Here is a 13,653-nt window from a genome sequence, read left to right as displayed (position 1 = left end):
TACATAGTTGTATATTCTAGTGTGAGTGCCTCTGGTCGTGCTATGTGGGACGCTGCCTCAGCATGGCCTGATAAGCGGTGCCATCTCCGCACCCAGGATCCAAACCAGTGAAACCCTGGGCCGCCGAAGCCAAGCACGTGGACTTCACTACTCGGCCACGGGGCTGGCCCCTTGTCTTTTCCTTTCTTAACAGTACCTTTTGAAGAGCAAAAGTTTCAAATTTTGATAAAGTCCAATTGTTGCTTTTTTTCTTTTATGATTTGAGCTCTTTATGTCCTAAGAAATTTTTGCCTGCCTCAGGGTCTCAAAGATTTGATCCTGTTTTACTCTAGAATTTTTATAGTTTCATTTTTTACATTTAGGTCTATGGTCCAAAATCATTTTAAAATATCTTATGATTATGAGATCAAAAATTATTCTAGGAAAAAAACCGCTAAGTGGCTCACCATGATTACGAAAGAAAAAATCATTTGAGAAAAAAAACCACTAACTCACCAATAATTTTTTAATGGTTGTGCTTCCAGTTCTTATTGAGTTTAGTTCTGTCATGGAGAAGACATTAAAGGAGAGACAAGAGTTGCATATACTACGAAGCCCTTTGATTTTTTTACTTAAAATTTTATTTTGCATAATTTTTATAAGTAGTTTTTATATTCCAGTATATGTTAGAACATTTTCCCACACCTTTTCATATTTCAGAACCATGATTTGAAATAGGTGTAGAGAATCCCATCTTATTAATTTCCAAAAATGTGTTTATCCTGTCCCTTTCTTTGGTGTGTATCTTGTATCCATTTGTTTATTAGTATAAAAATGTCACTCTGGATGTCCTTCAATGTAAGTCTTAGCTCTCTAATCATTTCCTTAGCATAAATTTTTTAAGTGGATTTATTAGTTCAAAAAATAAAAACATTTTTTACCAGAAAGAATTACCAATTTACAGACCTCTCAGGAGTTTGTGAAAGTATAGCTGCACCCTCCTCGATTTGAGGCACTGCCTTTGGTTTTCATCTTAGCAAATCTATTAGGAGAAAATAATAAATCTTGTTGTTTTCATTTTCATTTCCTTGACTTTAGTAAGGCTGAATATTTTTTTCATACACTTTTTGATCATTTGTGTTTCTTCTTTGTGGATTACTTGTTCAAGTCCTTAGTCTATTTCTAATGAAACATTATTTTTTAATTGATTTATAAGAGCTATTTATATAGTAACCTATACCAATCTATTAACACTCTTTAATCTATTTCTGCCAAAGGCATTTCAAGTATTTTCTTATTTGTTATTCATCACGTAATTTTGTTCATGATCTTTCTAACCTGCAGCATTTTAAAATTCTATCAAATCTATCAAATTCTTGCATTAAAAAGATTTTCCACGCCTCAATAACATGCCTGTTTACAGATAGGTAAACTAATATTTTTTTCATCTTCTAATATATTGTGTTTACATTGTGATGCTCTAATGCATCTAGGAGGTATTTTAGTATGAAGTGTGAAGAAGGAATGTGTCTTAGCCCCAGTTCCTTGCAAAGCAGAACCTGAGGAAAAGCTTACATGTTAACAGTTGAGGGGAGAGGCATCCCAGGGCATCAAGAGTGAGAGGAAAGGCAAAGTGAGAAAGGGCAGGAGGAAAGAAAATCAAATGGGGTGCATCATGACCAGGCTGGCCATAGCTTCACAGGAAAACGCAGTCATTGTTCAGTCATGCAGGATGTCAACACAGAAGGTGACAGAGTCAATGCACGAGTCCAATGGAGCAGGGAGGGGGATGAGGAGAGAGGAACTGATCTGTCAACTCTCTGTCTCCCTCCTTTTAATGGTCAAGGTTTGTGCTTCTGAGCTGTGCTACCCAAACACTCCAGGCAGCTGCTAGGGAAGTCTGGGCTCCATGGACTCAGCCGGGTCAGACCTGGTGCTGGAGCTGCTGTGGCTCCTGTGTGCAGACAGCAGCAATGGAGGCTGAACCCTGGAGCCTGGAGGAGCAGGGCTGTTAGGAGATAAGCAACAGTGGCTGAGAAGGTTGGCGGAGCCTGGCAAATCCAGACAGGCTGGTCTAGTAGAGGTTGTGACTTTAATAGTTAACCATTTAGCCTGGCTTCACATAATGGAGAATCAATCCTTTTTGCACTGATTTAAATTTCAATGTCACCATATTCTAAGTTCTTAACTATACTAGGGTTTGTTTGAGGTTCCATCTCTATCTATGAATGTACAAACGTAACTTTAGAATAATTTTTAGCTCTCTGGTGGTATAAATTCCCTCTCATTTTCTGTAACTTTTTTCTTGACTCTTATGAGAATAAGCTCATGTGTGTAGGTAAAGTCATAATTTTAACTAGTTTCATAAAACAATTGGGGATTTCTACATAAGTCACATTAAATTAATGCATCTATTTGGGGACTATCAATATTTTTATACTGCTATATCTTGCCATTCATGAATACAGCAGAAGTGTCAACTTATTTAAGCTTTTTTATGTCCCTCAATAAAATTTTCCATTGATTTTTCATGTAGCTCCTGCAGAACTTTTATTAAATTTATTCCTAGATATTTTAAATTATGTTACTCTGGTGGGCAGGACTTTTTTTTATTATGCTTTTTAATTGGTAAGTTTGGCATGTGGTAAACTTTTTATATATTAATTTTGTAACTGATCATTTTTCTAAACTCCCTAACTAGTTCAAATAATTCTTCAACCTATTCTCATGGGCTTTGTGGGTAAAAAAATCATGTTGTCTATAAATCATGATAATTTTCCTTTCTTCTCCAATGATTATATTTCTTATTTCTCTTTTTCATCCTTTTTTATTGGCTGTGACCTCAGAATAGTGTAAAGTGAATAATTATGATGTCATCTTTATCGTGCTCTTACTTTAATAAGAATGCTTCTGCTCTTTTTCTTTTAAATATTATATGGGCTGTTGGTTTCAGAGAGAAATTTTAAATCATATCAAGGTAGTACATTTCTATTACTCAATTACAAAGAGTTTTTTAAATTGATGATTGATGTTAATTGATATCTTTTTGTCTTGATTAGACCAACCAGAACATCGTCTGTTTTACTGGGAAAAGGAGGCTGAAGCTTTTGATCCAATGCTTTTCTTAATTGGACACTGGCCTTTCAGTAAGGACTCAGCTGCTTCTCTAGGAACGGAGACTGTGCTCTGTGCTTCTGCTACACAGGGCACAACAACCCTTCCCTTCGGGTCAGACTGGCCCTCTACCATCTGACACGGCTTTTATAGCCTAGTTGCCAAGCACTCATACAACTGTTCAAATGCGTGTCACTGCAAACCTATCTTGCCACCAGCGTAGTAGTGTTATCCGTATATATTTAGGCTTGGAGTGTTTTTTATTTATTTGTTTGTCTGTTAGTTAGGGGGCACCATAACAGTGATTTTTATCCGTGGTCCATGCTAGTTGTTTTTCTCATCTTTGATCTTTGGACACTAGTGATTCCAATCCTAACATCTCCCAATGCTTAGTTTGCTTGGCTTTGATTTTTTGTTTTGATATAAAAAGCTTGTGGATTTTCATACTTCATTAAAATAGAGTATGGTTTTTGCTTCACAATTTATTTAGCCAATTTCACGCACTTTAGAAATTTCTTTTCTTTTTCTGACAGTCGGAAACATGTTTTCCCTCCAGGAAGTCAGGAGGTACCCAGGACTCTGTTAAATTCGTCCAGGTCTCTATTATATGTACTTACACCGGGTCAAGTTGCTCTCCCAACGCCCAAAGTTGCTATTCCACCTCTTTATCAATTTTCTTCTCCCTTTCCAACCACCAAACTGCCCCTCCTTCTTTCAGCAAATGAACTTGCCTCTTCCTTTACTGAGAAAATCAAGGTTAACAGGTGGGAATTCCCATCTTTGAATCTATAGCTAAGTCTGGAGTCCTCCCGACGCCCTCCCCAACTTATTCCCTTTTCTCCGGTCTCATGGGAAGAACCATCTGCCCTTCAGTATGAGATCAACACTTCCATCTATTCTTCATCCAATTCCGCCATCTCTCTTTAGATACAGTATTTACCTCTGCTGTAATTTCTACTTCCACCTCTTTGTCGACTTGTAAACTTTGAACCCCTTTAAGTCTTCACTTTGGTTTTGCATCTCTCTAGTTTCTTACTACTTTCTCTCTCTCCTTCCCAGTCAGAAAGGTAGCAACCCAGCAGTTCCTCTTCCCCTGCCTGTTTCTTAGATATTGACACCCTCCCTCTACCCCAGACTTTTACGTTTAGTACTGTTTTATTTCATAATGCATTGAATGCGATTGCCCCTACTAATCTCATTCACTTCCTGAACTGCTATTGGTCCCTTTGCTGCTGACGCCGAAGTTTTCGTTTCTATTTCAAACCTCACTCCTAAACTACACAGTGCCTGCTGGACCATCTTAACAAGGTGTTCTATGAGCACCACTGAACAACATGCACAAAACTTCACTGATCAAGTCCCTTCCCCCAAATCTGCTCCTTCTACCATCTTTTTTATCGTCATAAGCGGCATAACTGTCCAGCTACTTATCCAAGCCAAGCAGGGACTCAATGAGCCCCTCCCTTGCCCATACATCCAGTCAATGTCTACACTCTTTTTTCTCTTTAAGTTCTCCTGTGTCATTCTTCTCTCTTCCGTGCCGCCTGCTGCAGCTTGACCCTTGTCATATCTCTTTGGAACTCCTGGTATGGTTTCTCTGTTCTGAATGGCTTTTTTTCATAAACCAAGCTTTTTCTGATCTCTTGTTTTCCCACATTCTTCCCACTGTTCCCTCCGCCTAAAACACTTGTCTACTCTGATCTTGACCTTGTCAAACATTCTTAAACAGAAACATCAACAGAGATCTTGCTTAACAACAACAAAAATAATTCTATTTCAATCACTTTTGTGCTTAAAACCCTCTAATAGACCTCTTTTGATCTTGAGATAAAGGCCAAACTCCTTAGCATGACATACACATTTTCTTCTCTAGACTTTCCTTTTACCAAACTTCTGCCCACTCCTATGTTCTCATCACAGTAAATTTTTCACATCTCACATCTCTGTTATTCACAATGCTATTTCATGCCACCATGATCCATCTTTGTTCAACTTTTTTTTTACCTGCAATACTTCTAATACTTCCTCCCCCATCCCTGTCCAGAAAACCAACATCTATTTGTCTTTTTTAAGTGATCTCAAAAATCACCTACTCTTTGAATCTTTGTCGTGCCACCACCTACCACTTAGAACTGATCACCTTTCTCCTTCGCACTCTTGTATAGACTTCTATCACAGCACCTTAATAGACGTCTTTGTTTTCAAGTCTATTTGTTTCCCTGTAATAATACATAAAATTGTTATAGTCTTTCCCTCATTTATTCATCCAAAAACGAATATCTTTATTCATAAACCATTTTTAAGTACTGTGTTAACCATTAGGAACACAAAGATTAGTAACATAGACTCTTTGCTCCAAAGAGCACATGCAGAGAAATGGGGAGAGACAAACATACACATACAATGTAGCAATGTAGCAAGTACCCTGAGAGTGATATTCACCATCTATTTATCTCAGGGGCACAAGGAAAGAATATCTAATTCAGTTATTATTGCCAGCACCTCATACTGTGCTTGACACATTTCCTCAGTAAGTATGTACAGCTTATTAAGTGCATCATAGTTTGTTGGGAAAAAGAAAAGCAGTGAGCAGCCAGCTCACGGAATGACCCAAAGGAAGTCCCCACTGACTCAGTCTGTTTTCCCTCCAATCTGTACCTTTTTATTCACTCAGTTTTGCATCTGGACCATCCCTTCTGGGAGCATGAGGGGCTCAAGGAAATTGCCAAAAACCAGAGCAGCTAATCCATGTTCCACCAGTAAGTTTATGGAAGTTCCTGCCAGTCTCTGCCTTAGCCTGGAATTGAAATCCCTTGTCTGAAATTGTGGCCAGGAGATGAGTGGCAAGAAATGCCTAACCAAGCCATGGCTTTCGGCTTCCTTGAGGAGCCCAGTGTGGTAACTACATCATCCCCCCCCACCCCCATCCCGCTCAGAATTTGCCACCCATCAAACTGAATGGAGCCAAGACGATTTGGGACCTCCCTTAGTCCACGAGCACCTGAGGAATTTCTCATCAGAGAGATCTGTATTTGAATCTCAGCTTCACTATTTAACAAGGTGTGGCAATGACAGTCTTCAACCTCTCTGTGCTCCAAATGCTTCATCTGTAAAATGAGAACAATAGCTTTCTTAGAGTCCTGTTGTCCAGAATGAGGTGATCTGAAATGCCTCACTCACTATCTACCACACGATAATCATAAGCTCCTTTAACTGACGGCTTACTCTGGCCTAAAAGAGGAAACGGTTCCTTTTCTGGGGTTTGTCTTTTAGGCTTTGCTGTTTCATTTTTCTTTAATGCTGCTTATGACCTCTTCTACCTCTCCTTGGCTTAGCATTTATCTTCTCTTCAAGACAAATTTAATAAATATTGAATTCAACATGGTCATAAACACCCCACCATCAGTTACAGTCCTTTGTGATCTAACTAACCAGACTAGATGAAGAGGATTTAGGTTAGACTGACCACTCTAGCTAGCCTGGAGCTAGCATATGGCTAAATTCATTGCTGATGCTCTAAATTCCAATCTTGCCACCACATACTGACTTACCTACCTGAATCCACACACTGCACCTGTGATTCTACTCAGCCCTACTACATCTCTTTTCTTTCTTCACCACAAATGACTCAAATTAGTTCAAATATATCACCAGCACCGAGAAAGGGGGGACTGAAATGGTTTCTTCTTATGGCCCTTTATTAAAAATAATTTACATCTCACTTTGTAAGAGGAGGCAAAGAGCAAAGAAAGACAATAAAGTGGAAGAGGCAGAAAATAACAGAAAATCGGAGGTGATGTCATCGAGATGGTGACACAGATCATTCCCACCTCAGTCCCTCTCACAAGACCAACGAGCAACGACCCATAGACAAGACACCATTATGAAAATCCCAGAACCTGGAGGTGAGGCTGAAGCACTTCCTTGGAATTTGCTATTGGATACACATATAAAAAAGATGTGAAGTATAACATCAATAACCTAAAATGTGAGGGGAGAGAACTAGAAGCACCGTTTCTATAAACTATCCAAGGTAATTTGTCACCAGCTTAAAATGGATGTTATAACCTTAAATTTTTTATGTAAGCCTCATGGTAACCACAAAGGAAAAATCTATAATAGATACACCAAAATTATGATAAAAGAGTCAAAGTATACCACCACAAAAAGTCATCAAATCACAAAGGAAGACAGCAAGAGAGGAAGCAAGGAACAAAGGATCTACAAAACAGCCAGAAAATAATTAGAAAAAGGCAATAGTAAGTCCTTACCTATCAATAATTACTTTAAATGTAAATAGATTAACTTCTCCAATCAAAAGACATAGAACAGCTGAGTAGATAAAAACCAAGATCCAACAATATGCTGCATACAAGAAATTCACTTTAACTTTAAGGACACACATAGACTGACAGTGAAGGGACGGAAAAAGATATTTCAAGCAAACAGTAACCAAAAGAAAGCAGTGGTAGCTATACTTATGTCAGATAAAATAGACTTTAAGCTAAAAATGGTCACAGGATACAAAGGAGTTCATTATATGGTGATAAAAAGATCAATTCATCAAGAAGATATAATAATTATAAATATTTATGCACCCAACATTGGAGCATCTAAATATATAAAGCAAATACTAACATAACTAAAGGGATAAATAAACAGCAATACAATAATAGCTGGGGGCTTTAATACCCCACGCTCAACAATAGATCATCAAGACAGAGAATCAATAAAGAAACAGTGGATCTGAACACTATAGACCAAGTGGATGTAACAGACTTATACAGAACACTCTATCTAACAGCAGTAGAATACACATTCTCAAGTGCACACAGAACATTTTCTAGGATAGATCATACGTTAGACCACAAAACAAGTTTCAATAAATTCAAGAAGATGGAAATGATATCAAGTATCTTTTCCAACCACAATGGTATGAAACTACAAATCAACAACAGGAAACTGGACAACAGCTGGAAAATTCACAAAAACATGGTGATTAAACAACACACTCTTAAACAACCAATGAGTCAAAGAAGAAATCAAGAGGGAAATCAAAAAATACCTTGAGACAAATAAAGATGGAAACACAACATACCAAAACTTACAGGATACAACTACAACACTTCTAAGAAGAGAGTTTATAACTATACACACATACATTAAGAATAAGAAAAAAGATCTCAAGCAACCTAACATGGCACCTCAACAAACTAGAAAATGAAAAACAAACTAAGGCCAAAGTTAACAGAAGGAAGGAAATAATAAAGATTAGAGCAGAAATAAGTGAAGTAGAGAACAGGAAAACAATAGAAGAGATTTACAAAACTAAAAGTTAGTTCTTTGAAAAGATAAACAAAATTGACAAATCTTCACTTAGGCTAACCAAGAAAAAGAGAGAATTCAAATGAAATTGTAAGTGAAACAAATTATAAATGAAAGAGGGGACATTACAACTAATACCATAGAAATACAAAGAATCGTAAAAGACAACTGCAAACAATTATACACCACAAATTGGATGGCTTAGAAGAAATAGATAAATTACTATAAACATACAACCTTCTGAGACTGAATCATAAAGAAATAGAAAATCTGAATCGACCAATAATGAGTAACGAGATTGAATCAGTAATCATAAACCTCCAAAGAAAAGCTCAGGACCAAATTATTTCACTTGTGAATCTTGTCAAACATTTAAAGAAGAATTAATGACAATTCTTCTCAAATCCTCCCAAAAAGCTGAAGAGGAGGAAACACTCCTAAACTCATTCTATGATGCTAGCTTTATCTCGATACCAAAGCCAGATAAGGACACTACAAGAAAAAAACTATAGGCCAATATCTCTGATGAATACAGAGGTAAAATTCTCAACAAAATACTAGCAAACTGAATTCAACAGCATGTTAAAAGGATTACACACCATGATCAAGTGGGATTCATCCCTGGGATGTAAGGATGGTTCAACTTATGCAAATCAATAAATGTAATCCATCACATTAATAGAATGAAAGATAAAAATCATATATCACTTCAATATATGGAAAAAAGCATTTAAAAATTCAACATCTCTTCATGATAAAAACTCGCAACAATTTGGGTATAGAAGGAACATACCTCAACATAATAAAGGCCATAAATGACAGGACCACAGTTGACATGATACTCCATAGTGAAAGGTTTAAAGCTTTTCTTCTAAGATCAGGAACAAGACAAAGGTGCCCACTCTCACCATTCTTATTTAACATAGTACTGGAAGTTCCAGCCAGTGCAGTCAGGCAAGAAAAAAGAAATAAAAAGCATCCGGATCAGAAAAGAAGAAGTAAAATTGTCTCTGTTTGCAGATGACATGATCCTATATAGAAAAAACTCCAAAAACTTATTTTTCAAGTGTTAAAGCAGAAATTTATTAAAATGTATTTATAAAATGTTTTACAGACCAAAAAAATGTACAAAGTCCTCAACATTCAAGCAATCAACTCTATTCTCAGAAGTGCTTTGAGAGAAGACAGATTTCTTTGCCCTCTCCCTAAAAAGATACTTCTGTTTATATTCCTGCAAATGATGCATTTATTACACTACCTCTTATAAGAACGATCCCCTTGAGATCCCAAAATCTCTGCAGAGAGTAAAGATATTAGCAAAGAATCTCTTCCACAATGCCATGCCCCATCACAGAGGCATAATGTAAGAGACACATTAAATGGTGGTTGCATCAGAGAAGTGTGTATAGCCAGTCAGTAGGCTATGAGAAGAGCCTGAGGGCTTAGCTGGGCAGGCCTTAACTGTGGAGCATGGCATAGCCTACAGGGCCTCTCTTCATCATCTGAGGTGGCCATTGCTTCTGGAAGTTCAGTCTCCAGAAGTATGTCGGTCACATTACTAGGTGGTCTTCCCAAGGCCCCTGCTAAAATTTCAAACAGAATTTTATCAATTTCCATTTCTGCTGCTTTTTCCATATCATCCTGATCACGCATCCTTTTTAAAGTGTTCTCTAACATCTCTTTAACTTATACATGGTGGCTTGAATTTATGGGATCTTCACAAGACTCTGAATGGCCTTCATTGCTTCTGTGCTCTTCTGCAGGGAATCAGCCACTGGGAAACCATCAGCTGGTTCTTCATCCCCATGAGCGTGGAGTTCATGCTAGCTTTGAATGCATAAACTTTGCTCACAGTCTTCCTTGACCTCATCATCTCCTTGGCCAGAACCACACAGACATCCTGTCGGTCCTTCTTGACAGCATCTCTTACAGAGAGTTTCATGTTTTTTCTTCTGTTTGGATACCTCTTATTTGCCTGCCAAAAACTCTCACTTGCTATCTTAATCAACAAAATTAACACACACAAACCCATTGCATTTCTATACACTAAGAACTATCTGGAAAAGAAATTTTAAAAAACCCAGGTTTATGATAGCATCAAAAAGAATAAAAATACTTGGGAATAAATTTAACCAAGGAGGTAAAATATCTGCACACTGAAAACTACAAAACACTGATGGTAGAAATTGAAGAAAACACAAATAAATGAAAAGATATCCCATGTTCATGGATTGGAAGAATTGATATTGTTAAAATGTCCATGCTACTCAAAGTGATCTACAGATTCAATGCAATCCCTATCAAGATTCCAATGGCATTCTTTACAGAAATAAAAAAGAAAATCCTAAAATTTGTATGGAACCACAAAAGACACTGAATAACCAAAGCAAACTTAAGAAAGAAAAACAAAGCTGGATGCATCACACTTCCCGAATTCAAATTGTATTGCAAAGCTATAGTAATCAAAACAGTATGGTACTGGTATAAAAACAGACACATAGATCAATGGAACAGAATTGGTCTGGATTCTCAAATCCAGAAATAAACCTATGCATATATGATCAATTAATATTTGATAAGGGAGCCAAGAATACACGATAAGGCAATGATAGTCTCTTCAATAAAGGTGTTGAGAAAATTGGATTTCACATGCAAAAGAATGAAACTTGACCCTTATCTTACACTACTTACAAAAATTAACTTGAAATAGATTAAGACTTAAATGTAAGATCTAAAGCTGTAAAAGTCCTCGAAGAATCATAGTGGGTAAGCTCCTTGACATTGGTCTTAGCAATGATTTTTTGGATTTGACAACAAAAGCACAAGCAACAAAAGCAAAAATAAATAACTACATCAAACTAAAAAGCTTCTGCACAGCAGACGAAATCAAAAAAATGAAAAGACAACTTACAGAATGGGAGAAAATACTTGCAAATGATATATCTCATAAGGGGTTAATGTCCTGAATATATAAGGAACTCATACAACTCAACAGCAAAAACAAAAAACAAACAAACAAAAACACAAATAACCCAATTGAAAATGAGCAAAGGACCTAAATAGACATTTTCCCAAAGAAGATACAGAAGTGGCCAACAAGTTCATGGAAAGGTCTATTACTTTCATCACATCACTAATCATCTGGGAAATACAAATCAAAACCACAATATCACTTCACATGTGTTAGAATGTCTATTATCAAAAAGACAAGAGATAACGTGCTTGCGAGGATGTGGAGAAAAGGGAACATTTGTACATTGTTAGGGCAATATAAATTGGTACAGCCACTATGGAAAACAGTACAAAGATTCCTCAAAAAATTAAAAATAAACTACCACATGATTCAGAAATTCTACTTTTCAGTATACATCCTGAGGAGGAAGTGAAATCACTGTCTTAAAGAGATATGTGCACACTCATGTTCATTTTAGCATTATTCACAATAGCCAAGACATGAAAACCACCTGTGTATCCACTGACAGGTGAATGGATAAAGAAAATGTGAGACAGATAGATAGATAATGAAATACTATTCAGCCATAAAAAAGAAGGAAATTCTGCCATTTGCGACAACATGGATAAATCTTCAGAGAATTATGCTAACTGAAATCAGAGAAAGACAAATACTGTATGATGTCATTTATATGTGGAATCCCAAAACACCAAACTCATAGAAACAGAGAGTAGATTGGTGGTTGGCAGGGGTGGTGTGGGGGGAAGGGTGAAGGTAGTTAAATGGTACAATCTTCCAGTTTTGTGATGAATGATTATTGGGGACCTAATGCACAGTATGGGGACAATAGTTAACAATGCTGTACTGTATGCTTGAAAGTTTCTAAGAGAGTAGATCTTTAAAGTTCTCACCACAAAAAAAAAATGTTAACTATGTGAGGTGATAGATGTGTTAACTAACCGTATGTTGTAATCATTTCACAATATATACATATATCAAATCATCACATAGTACACCTTAAACTTACACAATGTCATATGTCAATTACATCTCAATAAAGATGGAAAAAATTCAAATGAATATAAACAAGGGGAAAAAAGAAAGCAGAAAATCAATAAGGCAAGAAAGCATGAGATATATTCCATATAAGTCTGTACCTTTTCCAGGACAAGGTGACAGGAGCCAGAGAGCTTGCTATTCCTCTCCATGACCTCAAACACAAATAACATATTACAAGTCATCTCCTCTGAGAGACCAGAGAATCGCTGCCTCCAACAGGAACTGGATTCCCCACTAATCTCTGAGACTGTACATTTTTGAAACTATTCCTAACAAATCATTGAATTAATTTCCTTTTTATTTCCTTATGAGAAAACCAAATTACTAATATTACCAAAATGTTCTCCCTCACTGGAAAATCCCCCTGATTCTAGTGTTTGAGTTTTTATGACTCCATTTGGAGTTGGCTTGAGGAGATGTGATTTTTTTTAAAAGACGAAATATTCAGTACTAAAGTCGGTCTAAGCATTCTACTCTCTGTAGGCTAATATAAGCATTTTTTTCATTCTCAATTCCTTCTCTCATCTTTTATTCACCCTCTGCTTTCATAGTGCTACTTTCCATACAGCGTTTTTCATCTTCAAAAATGTTTACAGACTTTTCAAAATAAATCTTGGTCTCCCAAATACAAACCCTGGGGCTCAGATGGACCATTTGGGGGTAACTCTTCAGCCCCACACCGAAGGTCAAAACTTTACAAACAGCGCTGGCTTTACAGGCTTCTCTGAGTACAGGTGACAGGAGATGGGGCTTGCAGATAAATAAAGGATTTCATTTCCCCCTCTTTCTTCATCTGCTCTGGCTGCTATAACAAATACCACCACGACTGTGTAGCTTAAACAACAGGAATTTATTTTCTTGTAGTTCTGGAGGTCGGGCAGTCCAAGATCAAGGTGCCAGCCTCTTCTGTTTCTGCTGAGAGCTCTTTCGCGGCTTGCAGACAGCCACACTCTCGCTGTGTTCTCACATGATGGAGAGAGAGAAGGAGCTCTCTGGTGTCTCTTCTTATTAGGACACTAATCTTCTCAGAGCAGGACTTCACCTTTACAACCTTGTATAACCTTAATTACTTCCTTCCTCCATTACAGTCACATTGGGGGTTAGGGCTTCAACATATGAACTAGGGGTTGGGGGGGGGGGTGGGGAGGAGGAGATGATTCAGTCCATAGCATCCCTGAAAAAGCTGTACTACAAAGTCAAAATGGACAAAAACACAGCAGATG

The 13,653-nt window shown here is 37.2% G+C and overlaps 1 long non-coding RNA gene and 1 pseudogene across 3 annotated transcripts in view; both read right to left on the bottom strand.

The window, feature by feature from the left end:
- The window catches only part of LOC111773473 (uncharacterized), a 168,286-nt gene that overhangs the window by 20,676 nt on the left and 133,957 nt on the right, over window positions 1-13,653 (bottom strand). The window lies entirely within an intron of this gene.
- On the bottom strand, window positions 9,681-12,579 carry LOC100052880 (charged multivesicular body protein 3 pseudogene; annotated as a pseudogene).

Source organism: Equus caballus, chromosome 5 (assembly GCF_041296265.1).
Source record: "Equus caballus isolate H_3958 breed thoroughbred chromosome 5, TB-T2T, whole genome shotgun sequence".
Classification (NCBI taxonomy): Eukaryota; Metazoa; Chordata; class Mammalia; order Perissodactyla; family Equidae; genus Equus; species Equus caballus.
Note: the sequence above shows the minus strand (reverse complement) of the source record. Positions and strands in the feature narration are given on the sequence as shown.